Raw genomic sequence first — 14,402 nt, 5'->3', positions numbered from 1 at the left:
TACCTACAACGAGGCTCTGCCAAGCGAACAATCTACAATTAATACAATAGTGTGACCTAAACTCTATGTTTGTACACAGTATATCAGCATTTCTATATACCAAATTAAAGAGTAGTTATGACAACAAAACAGAAATGTGTAAATATGCAATCCATAAGCAAAGCAGCAAATATGTTATCTAACATAATAAGCAGGTCATTAGCATCATATCAGCATAAGCAAATAAATGTTCATGTGTCATCTTAATAAGTAAACATGAAGGCGCAAGCAGATAAATCACAAAGTATAACTTACATACATAACCACAGTCAGCATAATTAATCAGGTGACAATTATAATTTAAATAAATAAGCACAGCAGGCACATAATAGAAAAAATATGACATCAGTGAAAAAGCAGTGCAGCCAAGCGATGCATAATATATACAAATAACAACCCTGTTCACTAATAAAACATTGACAAAAATCAGCAAATGTATGCAAGCACGTCGCTTCACAAGTAATTTCATAGAACATAAAATTTAGCACAAAGTATAAATCACGTAATCGCGAGCAGCAAATTACGTCTAAAGTACGTACCTAAGTGGAAATATGTTACCTGAAAAATGAACTCAATTAATAGTTACCTTTTTTTAGTTTATTAGTTTCTTCTTCGAAATTACATTCTTCCTGAAAATTTCTCGATAGCAAGTCGTCTTAACGTCGGACACGCACAGAATTTACCTGAAGTTCTTAAATATTTTATAGAACCGTATCCTGAAAAATACTGAATGTTAATAACATAATTCATCAAGTCACTATAGCTTTATACTGAATTTAGTCGGAGAAATTAGACTGTGTATTTGTTTACGGCTGTCAGTGCATTCGCACTGAGCGCTCGATCAGCTGTAGGCGCGTGACGTAGGAAGCAATTGTTTGCGGTCAACGACTGCATTGTGCGGCGCGCAGACTTGACTGTTGCTTTGAGTATATGCCGCCGCCAAAACACAGCGCGGTATCCTTGTACTCTCTGCGTGTTTACATGTAGCTGTTAGTTTCTCACAAGTATGTCATTCCACAAAAATTTTTACGTTAGATATATGATGTATTCCCTTAGAGCGTCGAGATTTAAGAGTTTCTACTTCGACAGTGTTATCATGAATAATTTTGCGAATTCTATATGGACCGTTATAAAGCAGAAAAAATTTGCGACACAAGCCTTTTCCTTTATGAGACAAACGATGAGACATAATTAACACCTTTTGACCAACTGACAAGATTTTTAAACGACCAGGATGTTTAGCTGATTTCTCTCTTCTAGCAGCCGCAGATGCAATATTTTGTAGAGCCAGGTTGACAACTTCATAATGCCGCAGTTTCCGTGTAGGCGGAAAAGGAACGGTTTCAGATATGCGATTTGTCGGTGCTTTGTTTTTTAATATCAGTATAGGCGGTAAAGAAATTGAGTCACTAGGAAGTTCATTCAGAATGTTTTGAAAAATATAAAGATACTGATCCCAAGTTCTGTGATTCTGATGACAATAAAGACGACACAATTTATTGATTTCCTTCATCCATCTCTCTGAAGCGTTAGATTGAGGGTGAAAAAGTGAAATGAAAATTGGTTTAATCTTACGACGCCGAAGAGTACAAAGCCAAATTTTAGAGCGAAACTGTGATCCATTATCTGATAAAACCTTATCAACATGACCAACTTCTTTAAGAAAATGTTTGATGAAAGCATTAGATACTGAACGAGTTGTTGCTTTGCGTAACGGTGTAAAACACACATATTTTGACGTCAGTTCCACTGCTACGAAAATGTACGCAAAACCATTAGTAGATCGAACCACTGGACCGAACAAATCAACTGCAGCCATGTCCTTTAATTTCGCTGGAATGATAGGAAACAACGGTGCTCTGTGAGAAATTGTTGGCGGCTTAGCCTTTTGACATAATTTGCATTTGGCCAGAACAGATCGAATACGTTTTTCCATATTACTGAAGTAGCAATTTTCCCGTAATTTATGAAAGCATTTTCTGGGACCAAAGTGTGCATAACTGAAATGTGTGTACCAAATCAATTTATTAACCCACTCATCAGGAATACAAACTAACCAAACAGAGTTGTCGACCGATTTTCGTTTAAAAAGAATGAATAGCATCTAGTTTCTCTGGATCAGGAAGAATACCTTCTGTAGAAATAATGTGACCGAGAAATTTCACCTGAGAACGACCAAATTCAGATTTTTCTAAGTTCACTGTAATGCCAACTCTTGCAAAAATACGTAATAATGAATCCAAAATTTTGTTGTGCTCACTCCAAGAACGTTTAGCAATAAGAATGTCGTCAACATATGAAGTAATATTGTCACGAAGATAAACAGGTAAAATTTCGTTTAAACTACAAATGAATACTGCTGAAGGTACAGTAAGTCCAAACGGTAATTTCCGAAATCACTTTTTGGTAAATAGTCATATCCGGTTATTGTTTACTACTGTCTAGATAGATTGATAGTCGAAGAGTTGTTTTGACAGATGCAAAGAATAGTAAAAGAGTAGGCAGCGGTGCAGAAAACTAAAAGGGAAATAGCACCACTACAGCTCGGGGCCCTATGCACGCTACGGCACATATTCGCTTAGAATAGTGATTCCCCTGAGGACATTAATAGCCACACATAATTTCCAGTTTGTGTCTTAGTGGCCAATTCGGTGGAAGTGCGTACATAAATTGATCTAACCATGAACATGGATGTATGTCATTCTTAGAATTGCGAAAGATCTTAAATTTCCGAACAGTTAAGAAGTGTTTATAGTCAAAGTTTTCGCCTCGTGGCGACAAAGACCTACCGCGACTGTTCCAGTCCGAATGTCGATTATTGTTAAGTTCACGCGCCTCGCGCTCTCTTATTGCATCCCGTAAATGAAATAAATTACTTTCTTCAAACCCCTCTGCTAAACTAAGACTTGTCAATTTATCTGAGATCTCCTCAACTCTTTCCGATGAGTCACTTAATTGTCCTTTCTGTTTATTTACGTCTTCCGTAAGTGTCGCGACTCGGGTTTCAGTATTGACGCATTTGGTAGTTAACTGTTCATATTGTTGTGTTATGTTATTTAATATGTCATTTGATATGGACTCCTCGATTCTCTCAAGTATTTCTTCCTTATCGTGTGCACATTGCAAATTTAACTCTGAAAATTTCTGTACTATCACGCGATCTTTTTCTTCCTGTTCCCTGCCCTGTTCCTCTTGTCTGATTTCTGTTGAAATTAAGCTATTATTGTGAGCCTTCAAAATCGGTTGTACTTCTTCTCTAATTTCTTTATTTGATTCGTCTTTCATGTATTTGAAACATGTCCCTGTTCGTGAGCCTAACTGTGTTTCCATTGTTCCCATATCAGTTTCTAATTCAGATCGTAACTGTGATCCCACTGCTTTCATCTCGGTTTTAATTGTTCCTATTTCTGTTTCAATTGTTCCTATTTTTGAGCATAACCGTGTTGTCATTGCTTTCATCTCAGTTCTAATTGTTCCTATTTCTGTTTTTAATTCAGATTGTAGTGAGTCTAACTGCGTTTCCATTGCTCCCATCTGTGATCCCAAATTTAATATTGCACTCATTAACTGCTCCATTTCTTCTGTCGTTAACCACGCAATCTGAGAATTTTTCGATTGTGAAAAATTTTGAACTGTTTCCGGACTATTTTCCCGACTTATTAAATTGTTTTCAACACCATTATTCATCATACTGTTGTCCTGTGTTGGCGAGTTCGCCATGTCAACAATTTCGTTATTCTGACTATTCATCATTTTTTCCTGTTTCATTGACCGCGTAATCATTTACAAAACATAAAAAACTCGTCACTGTACGAAAATTACACACAATGACTCTTTATCTCCAACAATACCATTCACACGAAATGTTTCCCTCAAACACGATTAACGAACAATTGAAATAATTGCACTAAATTGTCAAACGCGAATACAAGACAACAAAATTAAATTCTGAAAAAAATACCATTAGAAGAATGACAATTACCAAATCTACACATGCAAAATAGACTACAATTACTAAACTACAAATTACTGCAACAATACTACTGTCTACTATTTTTACAGTCAGAAGAATTCCAAGGGACGATCCGAAGCAGCGGTCGCCACGTGCATGGGGGCTTAATTATTATTTTTGAAAATAATTTTTATTTTTCGTAACTGTATATCCGATTACGCTGTTTCGTAAACGGTTGGCCCTGACTAGTATTATTACGCAATCTGACTGCATAGAACAACAACAAAGAATGAAATGAAAATTTTCGTTAACACAATTATTTAATTAAGTCCCCAGCAACTATAAAACCTACGAAACCAAAACACAAGTGTAATTGTTCTGTGTGTGGGAGTGTGACTCAACGTACACATCTGACACGGTTCTTCTTCAACAAGACAAGAAATTTTAAATATCATTTATACTGAAGTAATTAAAAAAAATAGAAATACTATAATTGCGCAAGAAACCCAGAATTACACTCTAATACAAGAACACACGCCAGATGCGTTGTTGACTGAACCTGTAATGACGCATTATTTAAGACATTGAGATAATAAAAAGAAAAGGAATTTTTTTTTCTTTTACCTTCATATATTGACGAAAAGCACTCTAATCATTACAATATTTCCACACCGACTCGTTAGTATCACATCTCAACAAGAACTGACTACTGCCACATCTCGACAAGCACAGCACTCCGCTACTTCTCAACAAACACTTTTCACTAGCACATCTCAACAAGCACTGACTACTACGAGTTCCCCTAAGCACTGCCAGTGGAGGCGGCTGAATAATACTCTTTGGCGCAATCTCTGGCGCTGTGGCTCGGTGTAGCCACCTTTCATACCTCCTCCCCTTGTGATTCTTGAACAGAATTTTCGCTATTACTAGCTGAAATGTGTTACTGAATTCAATTAGTCTTTCGCCTCTCTCATTCCTTGTCCCAAGCCCTTATTCTTCAGTAACCTTTTCTTCTACTCCTTCCCCTACAACTGCATTCCAGTCTCCCATGATATTAGATTTTCATCTCCCTTTACGTACTGTATTACGCTTTCAATATCCTCATACACTTTCTCTATCTCTGCATCTTCAGCTTGCGACGTCGGGATATCTACCTGAGCTATCGTTGTCACTCCATTCTGATAAGAACAACCCTATCACTGAACTGCTCACATTCTTACAATCGGTGTCCTACCCTCCCATTCATAGCAAATCCTACTCCCTTTATACCATTTTCGGCTGATGTTGATATTACCCTATACTCATATGACCAGAAGTCCTTACCTTCTTTCTATTTCGCTTACTGACCCCTACTATATCTAGACTGAGCCTTTGCATTTCCCTTTTCAGATTTTCTAGCTTCCCTACCACGTTCAAGCTTCTGACATTCCACGCCACGACTCTTAGAACGTTATCGCTTCGTTGGCTATTCAGTCTTTTTCTCATGGTCACCTTCCCCTTGGCAGGCCCTTCCCAGAGATCCGAATGGTGGACTATTCCGAAATCTTTCACCAATGGAGAGAGTATCAAGACGCTTTTTGAATTACGTGCCACACATGTCCGGTGAATGCACATTATGTGTCTTTAATGCAGTGGTTTTCATTGCCTTCTGCATCCTCATGCCGTTGCTCAATGCTGATTGTTCTGCCTTCAGGAGCACTTTCCCACCCCTAGGACAAGAGAGTGCCGTGAACCTCTGTCCGCTCCTCCGCCCTCTTTGGCAAGGCCGTTGGCAAAATGAGGGTTACTTCTTACACTGGATGTCTCCTTATTCTGTTTAAATGTGTACATTTCTTTGTGAGTGTGGTCCTGCCATTGACCCGCACTGGCCTGCTGGTTAAAGCCTCTGCAGGTTTATCTGATTTCGGGCGTACTTCAGTCTAGCTCAGAACCCTTTTTTTATAAATATGATGCAAAAAGAAAATTTTAAGATAATCTGAACATGTCCCACGACGGTGAAACACTTTGTTCATATAACATTAAACTGCAACCAAGACTGTTTTAATTCAAATATTCTACATACGGCTGCTGTATCAGACGGGCTAATGAAGAGGAACATGTTTTACGAGGCAATTTACTAAGGAATGTTAGTGACGAGTGCGAACAGGGGCGATTCTAGAAGTCGGTCAGGAAGGGGGGAGCTAATGGGGAGAGGGAGGGAGGGGGTTTGGGGGAATGGAATATCGCTTAACAAAAGGAGAGTTGGGATCCTCCACCGACAAATTGGTAAAATTTGGTGTTGATTAAAGTAGTTGGAGTTCAGGGAAAAAATGTGTATTAATAAATAATAAAACGCCCATTTTAAGATAAATGATATTTATTGGTTTAAATAGTAAGCTATTTGCCATTCTTATTCTTTTGCTAAAATGTGTTTGAAATACATTGCAACCTATATTCCTACATAATTATAAAACAATGATTGAATCTGTTGGAGTAATATATTTGCTGATTTCTGAAGTCATTTTATCCAGTGTAATATGATACTCCATTGGGCGGGGGGGGGGGGGCTATAGCCCCCACAGCCCCCCACCCCCTACTTGCCACCACCCTGAGTGCGAACAGCCTTTTCCAGTCGTGAAGCAGAGTAGGTGTGACCTGCTTTTGCACATGACGGACGATCATTTAGCCGCAGTTCTGCGAACTGCCACATCAGGTGAAAGCGTGTGAAAGAATTCAAACTGCTCTACGTTTCACATTAAATTATTCATACGTACATTTGTCCTCAGTTTTGTTTAGTGTGACCTGTATTCTCCTGGTCAGCTATCGACTTGTGTGGAGGCAGTGGTGTTGAGCGGTTTGAGAAAGAAGCTGTCGATGTCGTCGTCCGTGCTGGTTCAGATACCAGCACGCCTTACTCCATCTTCCGGCACGCCGCACAGCCAAACAATGGCGTCCCCAATAATGAGGTATAACTGTGAAGGCGCGGGAATTGGTAAGTGTTAGTACGTAACTGTCAAAAATGCCATGAGTCCACTTTCTCTGCATTGCAATTCTCCTCGATAACCGAATTAATATGAAATTTAGTATATTTTCTTGTAATGATTAATGAACTTAGTAACCATTATGTTTTCTGTAGACATAGATTTGCCCCACAGATTTTGTCCAATAACAATAATTAAAATAAATTCTCGTGCGACATAAATTTAACATGTATTAACAAACTTAAGCTATGTTGTAGCCTTTCTTAAAATTACTGTTAAACACGATGCCCATTAATATTGTTAAACACACAATCACCGTAGTATCTATGAGTCATCATCTTACACGCTCTATCCAAAGCCTTGGGACATATTGTCCACGTCTAAATTATGGAATACTTACGCAAGTTCAACTTATATTACAAATATCAGTCCTTGATGTTGCTGAGCAACAGTCATATAGTATTTTTTAAAGCAACACACCGCCGTTTATTGTTTGAGTACAGCCCACGTGTCAGCCTTTTGTGTCATTTTCAAATAAATGATTTTATGTCTTTAACATATATTGCATAACGTAAATGATCTGTTACAAGATGGAGATTTTACATCTGGCATTTCGTCGGGAGCCAATATTCTTCTTAATTTACGGCCAACTTTGAGTTTGACAACATGTTAAGTGTCCTGCAATACATGTTAAAGACATAAACTCAAATAATTGAAAGTCACGTAAAAGGCCGAAAGCTGGGTTGTATTTAAATAAACAATAAAAGAGTCATATGATGATGTGTCCCTTTAAAAACTATCACTCTGGCTTTACTGAATACCACAGCTCAAACACTGGATTAAGTAACATAACTAATGATGTGAAATATGCCGTGGACAATGGTGGAGCCATGACATTGACACTACCAGACGTCAGCAAAACTTTTGATACTGTCGACTTTGACATACTACTCAGAAAAATGCGAAGCTAAAGTTTTCAGTTTATACATTAAAGTAGACTGAAAGCTGCTTAAAAAAAGACATCAACATGTGACAAAAGTCGGTCCGGAAGTATGTTGTCTAATGTGTGCCATAGCGATCTGTTTTGGAACCATATTGCGCTCGTTATAAATCAGTAATATCTCATCGGTAATGTCCTACAAATATCACTTGCATGGTGACAGCCTACAGTTTTACTTAAGTGCCAGACCTGAAGATATCAATACTGTAATCCAAGGCCGCCCCTACACGGGGGCAATGGGGGCCGCACCTCCCCCCCCCCCCCCCCCCCCCCGCCTCCCCCACTCTCCCGTCCCCCTCCAGCTATTGAGGAAAATTAGTGAAAGGAAAACAGTATAGTGTAGCCAGGTGTTTTTCTTTCAAGAAACTGGTGTAAAAGTCGGTACTACGTAGGCTTTTAACTGAGTCGAAAGTATAACAAGCTGCCATTCGTGTTCCAAAATATTAAAAATACTCCATACCCCCAGGTTCTGCCACCCCTCAAATGGACAGAAAATACTCTCGTCACATACAGGAACATGTATCCAAAGGATATGATACGTCAACTTGAGCCATAACTCGTTCTACTGAACCTGCACTATTGCTACGAGGGTGAGTCAAATGAAAACCTTAAATTTGTGATAACAGATCGAAATTTCGCGCCGTTATCCTGTAAGTTGGTAAGCGTGCTACAAACAACGTGCAGAATGGCCTGTAGGTGGCAGCATAGTGCACATGCACACATACCGTCGCAGTATCAGTATAAAGATGGCCACCCCACTTGCTACTTGCGCCAGGGAAGAACAGCATTCTGTTATTCGGTTTCTGCGTAGTGATGGTGTGAAACCTATTGGAATTCATCGATGAATGAAGGTTCAGTACGGTGATGCATGTTTGTCACCGTAGGAAGTTCGAAAATGGTGTGACTTCAGTGGAAGATGCTCCTCTCCTCGTCCAGGTCGGGCACGAGTTGTGACTCCACAGAATATTGCAGCAGTTGAAGCCATAGTGAAGGAAAACCGCCGAGTGACACTGAATGACACTGCACCATGTTTACAGATTAGTCATAGTTCAGCACACCACATTGTGCATGATGTACTCCAGTTTCACAAAGTGTCTGCAAGATGGGTGCCACGGCAGCTGACTCCTGTAATGAGAGAACGACGTGTTGATGCTTGTGAAGAACTTCTTCGGCGCTTTGAACGAGAAGGTGATGGCTTCCTTGTAAGAATCGTTACTGGGGACGAAACCTGGGTTCACTTCCACCAACCGGAAACGAAGAGAGCGAGCAAGGCATGGCGCCATTCCTCATCACCAAAACCAAAGAAGTTTCGAACAGAAGGGAAGGTTATGCTGACTCTCTTTTAGGACAAAAAGGCGTCATATTGGAGCATTACATGCCTAGAGGGACCACTGTCACCAGTGTATCATACACAGATGTCCTAAAAAATCATCTGTGGTCTGCAATGAAATCAAAGCGACGTGGAATTGCTGTCAGCAGGTGTCCTTTTGCAACATGACAATGAAAGGCCCCACACTGCCCGTACAACAGTTGCAACAATCACAGACCTGCATTTTGAGTGTCTGCCTCATCCACCATACTCACCAGATCTTGCCTCAAGTGATTTCCATATGTTTGGACCACTCAAAGACGCAATGGGAGGAAAGAAGTTCCGTTATGATGAAGAGGTACGCCACATGGTGAATGAGTGGTTGCGCGGACTACCAAAAGAATTTTTTTTCTAAAGGAATTTATGTACTTTGTAAGCGCTGGAGGACTTGCATTGAGCGTGGGGAGATTATGTTGAAAAGTGATACAGCTTTGTACCACTTCTGCACAATAAATAATATTTAAAAAAATATTTAAGGTTTTCGTTTGACTCACCCTCGTACATCATTCAAGTTCATTCAGTGCGTATCTGTTTGTGTTACATTAGGGCTGGAACAACTGTTTCATTATAATAAATGACCTGATAAACGAAATACGTATTGAGATGTAAAAATATTTTTTATTAACAACAAATGGAATTCTTTCGTATTCTTCACTTCCAGTCAGATCAAGTGACGTAGGAGTTTTGGAAGAGATGTATCGCGTACTATTGCAAGCATTTTTATTATTGAATACCCTATGTAAAACGGCAACTGTTTTAATAACTAAACATTTAAAAGACTTATAGAAGTTAAATATACAATTACTGTGTCGTAACATGCTGTATTTTTTGTACAAAATTCACTGATGAGAAAATCAACGACGTTATCAAATAATGTTTAAGAATAGAAGGCTGGTAGTGCACGAATTTGTGTGTTTGTGTTGTCTAACTCCGATGAAGGCTGAACCTTTTTTCGTAATATTTTCATTCACCAACATTTGTTGAATGTTAAAAAACTAGTGGCCCGTGGGGGGATCGAACCCACGACCTTCGCGTTATTAGCACGACGCTCTAACCAACTGAGCTAACGGGCCGTGTTGGAACCTAATGGTTATTAAAATACTTATACACCATATTGACTAATTGTTAATTTATTGGTTTTTGATAGCGATTTCCATTGCTCGTACACTTGTACACGACTGGGAGCCTAGCAACGACGGCTCCAACTTCCGCTGCGCAAAGCATTGTGACTGACGGATCTGTCGTCAGCGCAAGGTTTTGTACCGTTACGTTTATTTTCGCTTGCTCTTTAGTATGTCATGACTCATTATGACAGTTGAAAGATGAGCATTGGAAAAGGCTTTAGATCTCTGTAGGACGAATTCCAGGATGTGTACGCGATATTTCTCAAATACAGTTTAAACTTCATGTTTTTTACGAGTTAACTGATGAGAGAAAATAAGTGAAAAGAAAACCTTCTTTGAAAAGCAAAACGATAAGTAACTTTTGGAAAGACCCTTTGCCAAGGGTTCTTTTTTTTTTTTTTGATAAATAATGAAAAAAAATATTTCAGTGGTTTCATAGTTTTCGACGACGTGATAAGATAAGGCCAGTTTCCCTCGTTTCAAAACAATTAACGTAACAGTAATAACTGGTAGCAGCCATCTGCTCTACGTCCCATACACACTCAACAACGCATTTCGAAAGACAAAATTCTCATCAACAGTTGTCAAACTGAGCTCTTGAAGTTGAAACACTAAAAAGTTCAGCAACACGTTTGCGGCGTGCATAAAACGAAATGGAATAAAACATGAATTGTGATCCTCATCCTACAATAAATCGTACATTAAAATCGTGGACCCCAGTCGGTAATCGTCCCATTTCAGGCCATACGTCGCACCACGCCGCGTCCTCCTGATCAGTTGTGGGCTCCAGAATTAGTGCTCAAATACAACAATCGCTACCTTGCATCTTTAAAAATGGGTAATATTAAATTAACGTAACTCCAACCTAACATAAGAGAGAAAAATTTTAAAGTGCTTAGAGAGACTATAGAGATATATACCACATGTGAATATCATTTTTTTACGTAGTTTTGAAGATGAGGGTTTCAAGCGATAATTGTCTGTGACCGAGGAAAAGGTAGTGCTGTGCAGGCTGGCTGCAGATAGTGCTATTCGCGACAACGTCGCTACTTCGGACCTTGAACGTCACAGGCCAACAAACTGAAATCTGGTTGTGTAGCTGCATTGCGTTATTTAGGTTCTTGTCAACTGTACCGTCATTCCGGATTGACTATAAGTAACTGAAATACGTGATCTGCGGGAATCTTACTAATCACAATTACACATTGCATTTTTTGCACGTCGGTACAAGTACCAGACGTAAGGCTTCCTACTTCCCTTCACAGGCGAGAGGCATATCAAATTCTTTGTCTGTTCTTGCAGATGATGTAAGAGTGTGACCGAATGTTCTTTCTAATATTGCTTTAACTGCACTTTCATCGTAATTTAATTTATTGAGAAATATGAGCTTAATGTCTATAAAAGTGGCCTTTTACCCGATACACAATCGTTAACAGAGTCTGCATTTAAATGAAGCGCTCAAGTCCGTTGTTGTCTTTCTATTTGTCTTTAGTACGTAGTTCTAAGTTCTAGGGGACTGATGACCTCAGATGTTAAGTCCCATAATGCTCAGAGCCGTTTGAACCTCTTCAGTGATATTCTCTCAAGATCACTCACAACACAAACTCTCGCCAGCTTTGTGACTTAGCGGATGATGGTTTCCCTTTTTTCCTGCATCCGGTATAAATCTTCGATACGGTGCCCCTTGAAACACCAAACACTTCGACTCCCTTGGTTACCTAAGCAACTATCATACGAGCACCAACAGTTTTCCCACATTCGAATTCACTTAGTTCCGACATAGTGAGCTCAAACAGGATACTGTTCTGACCACGACTGAAATTTGCAGCATGTTGAAGACATTGCACAGGTGCCGTTAGTGGTCAAATACAACAGCGCACTCCGCAGGCTTGGCAGGCATCTGCATTTACGTTCAACCAAGCATTTCTCGCGGAGTTTCCATATTTTTGTACAACTCCTGTACAACTGCAAACATGCCTCCACTCCTAATTCACATGGACAGCCATTATTCTTTCACAACTGTCAGCGCGCTTCTGTAAATATCGAACCATTGAAAACCACCTAGCTGGTGTAACTGGGGAAGCAACGGAGTCCTGTTTATCATTTGTATCCTACGTATGCTGAAACATAGTATAGCAATTAGTGATACACAGACTCAGTTGTACGCAAAAAAGGTGACTTCTGATCATTAGTTGGATACTACAAAAATGTATCAAAGGAGATTGCTTCCAACTCAAGCGACTCATCCTCGAATATTGCTTAAGTACAAGACAGTACTAATTGGAGATAGTGAATGCATACAAAGAAGAACAGCACTAATGGTCACAGATTTCTTTTTGACTCCCGCTACGTATAGATCCTGTAGAGACCATGAAGACAACATTAGGTTAAGTACAGAGTGAGCAGAGATGCACACATCACAAAAAGTTTTGCATCACCTCGGTCCCGAGAGTCCCGCAACCTGTATTGATAATTGGAACAGAGATCATCATAAACATCATTTCCGCCCTTTTTATTGCTCATGAAAGTCACACATTGCATATTGTACCACCATATAGCAAGACCTTTATTGCTCATGAAAACCACACATTGCATATTGTACCACCATACAGCGAGACCTATAGAGGTGGTGGTCCACATTGCTGTACACACCAGTACCTCTAATACCCAGTAACACGTCCTCTTGCATTGATGCATGCCTGTATTCGTCGTGGCATACTATCCACAAGCTCATCAAGGCACTGTTGTTCCAGATTGTCCCACTCCTTAACGGAGATTCGGCGTAGATCCCTCAGAGTGGTTGGTGGGTCACGTCGTCCATAAACAGCCCTTTTCAACCTATCCCAGGCATGTTCGATAGGGTTCATGTCTGGAGAACATACTGGCCACTCCAGTCGAGCGATGTCGTTATCCTGAAGAGAAGTCATTCACAAGATGTGCACGATGGGGGCGCGAATTGTCGTCCATGGAGACGAATGTCTCGCCAAAATACTGCCTATATGGTTCCACTATCGGACGGAGGTTGGCATTCACGTATCGTACAGCAGTTACGGCACCTTCCACGACTACCAGTGGCGTACGTCGGCCCCACGTTATGCCACCCCAAAACAGCAGGGAACCTCCACCTTGCTGCACTCGCTGGACAGTGTGTCTATGGCGTTCAACCTGGCCGGGTTGTCTCCAAACACGTCTCCGACGACTGTGTCTGCAGGCATATGCGACACCCATCGGTGAAGAGAACGTGATGCCATTCCTGAGCGGTCCATTCGGCATGTTGTTGGGCCCATCTGTACCGCTCTGCATGGTGTCGTGGTTGCAAAGATGGACCTCGCCATGGACGTCTGGAGTGAAGTTGCGCATTATGCAGCCTATTGCGCACAGTTTGAGTCGTAACACGACGTCCTGTGCATTCATGGTGGTGTTGCTGTCAGGGTTCCTCCGAGTCATAATCCGTAGGTAGCGGTCATCCACAGTGGTTATAGCTCTTACGCCGCCTGAACGAGGCACGTCGTCGCAGTTCCTGTCTCTCTGTACCTCCTCCATGTCCGAAAATCATCGCTTTGGTTCACTCCGAAACGCCTGGACACTTCCCTAGTTGAGATCCCTTCCTGGCACATAGTAAAAATGCGGACGCGATCGAACCTCGGTATTGGCCGTCTAGGCACGGTTGAACTACAGACGAGCCGCGTACCTCCTTCCTAGTGGAATGACTGGAACTGATCGGCTGTCGGACCCCCTCCGTTTAATAGACGCTGTTCATGCATGATTGTTCACATTTTGGGCAGGTTTAGTGACATCTCTGAACAGTCGAAGGGACTGTCTCTGTGATACAATATTCACAGTCAATGTCTATCTTCAGGAGTTCTGGGAACCAGGGGGATGCAAAACTTCTTTTTGATGTGTGTATTTAAACACTTTTTCTTCGTGCGGTCTATGCGCGAATGGAACGGGCATGAAC

The 14,402-nt window shown here is 40.6% G+C and overlaps 1 non-coding gene across 1 annotated transcript; it reads right to left on the bottom strand.

Moving 5' to 3' along the window:
- Positions 1-10,319: 10,319 nt before the first annotated feature.
- Trnai-aau lies at positions 10,320-10,393 on the bottom strand. The gene has a single exon. It is a non-coding gene; the product is annotated as a tRNA-Ile (tRNA).
- Positions 10,394-14,402: the final 4,009 nt, after the last annotated feature.

This window comes from Schistocerca americana, chromosome 8, assembly GCF_021461395.2.
Source record: "Schistocerca americana isolate TAMUIC-IGC-003095 chromosome 8, iqSchAmer2.1, whole genome shotgun sequence".
Lineage (NCBI taxonomy): Eukaryota > Metazoa > Arthropoda > Insecta > Orthoptera > Acrididae > Schistocerca > Schistocerca americana.
The sequence above is the reverse complement of the archived record's forward strand: the minus strand, read 5'-3'. Positions and strand labels throughout refer to the sequence as shown.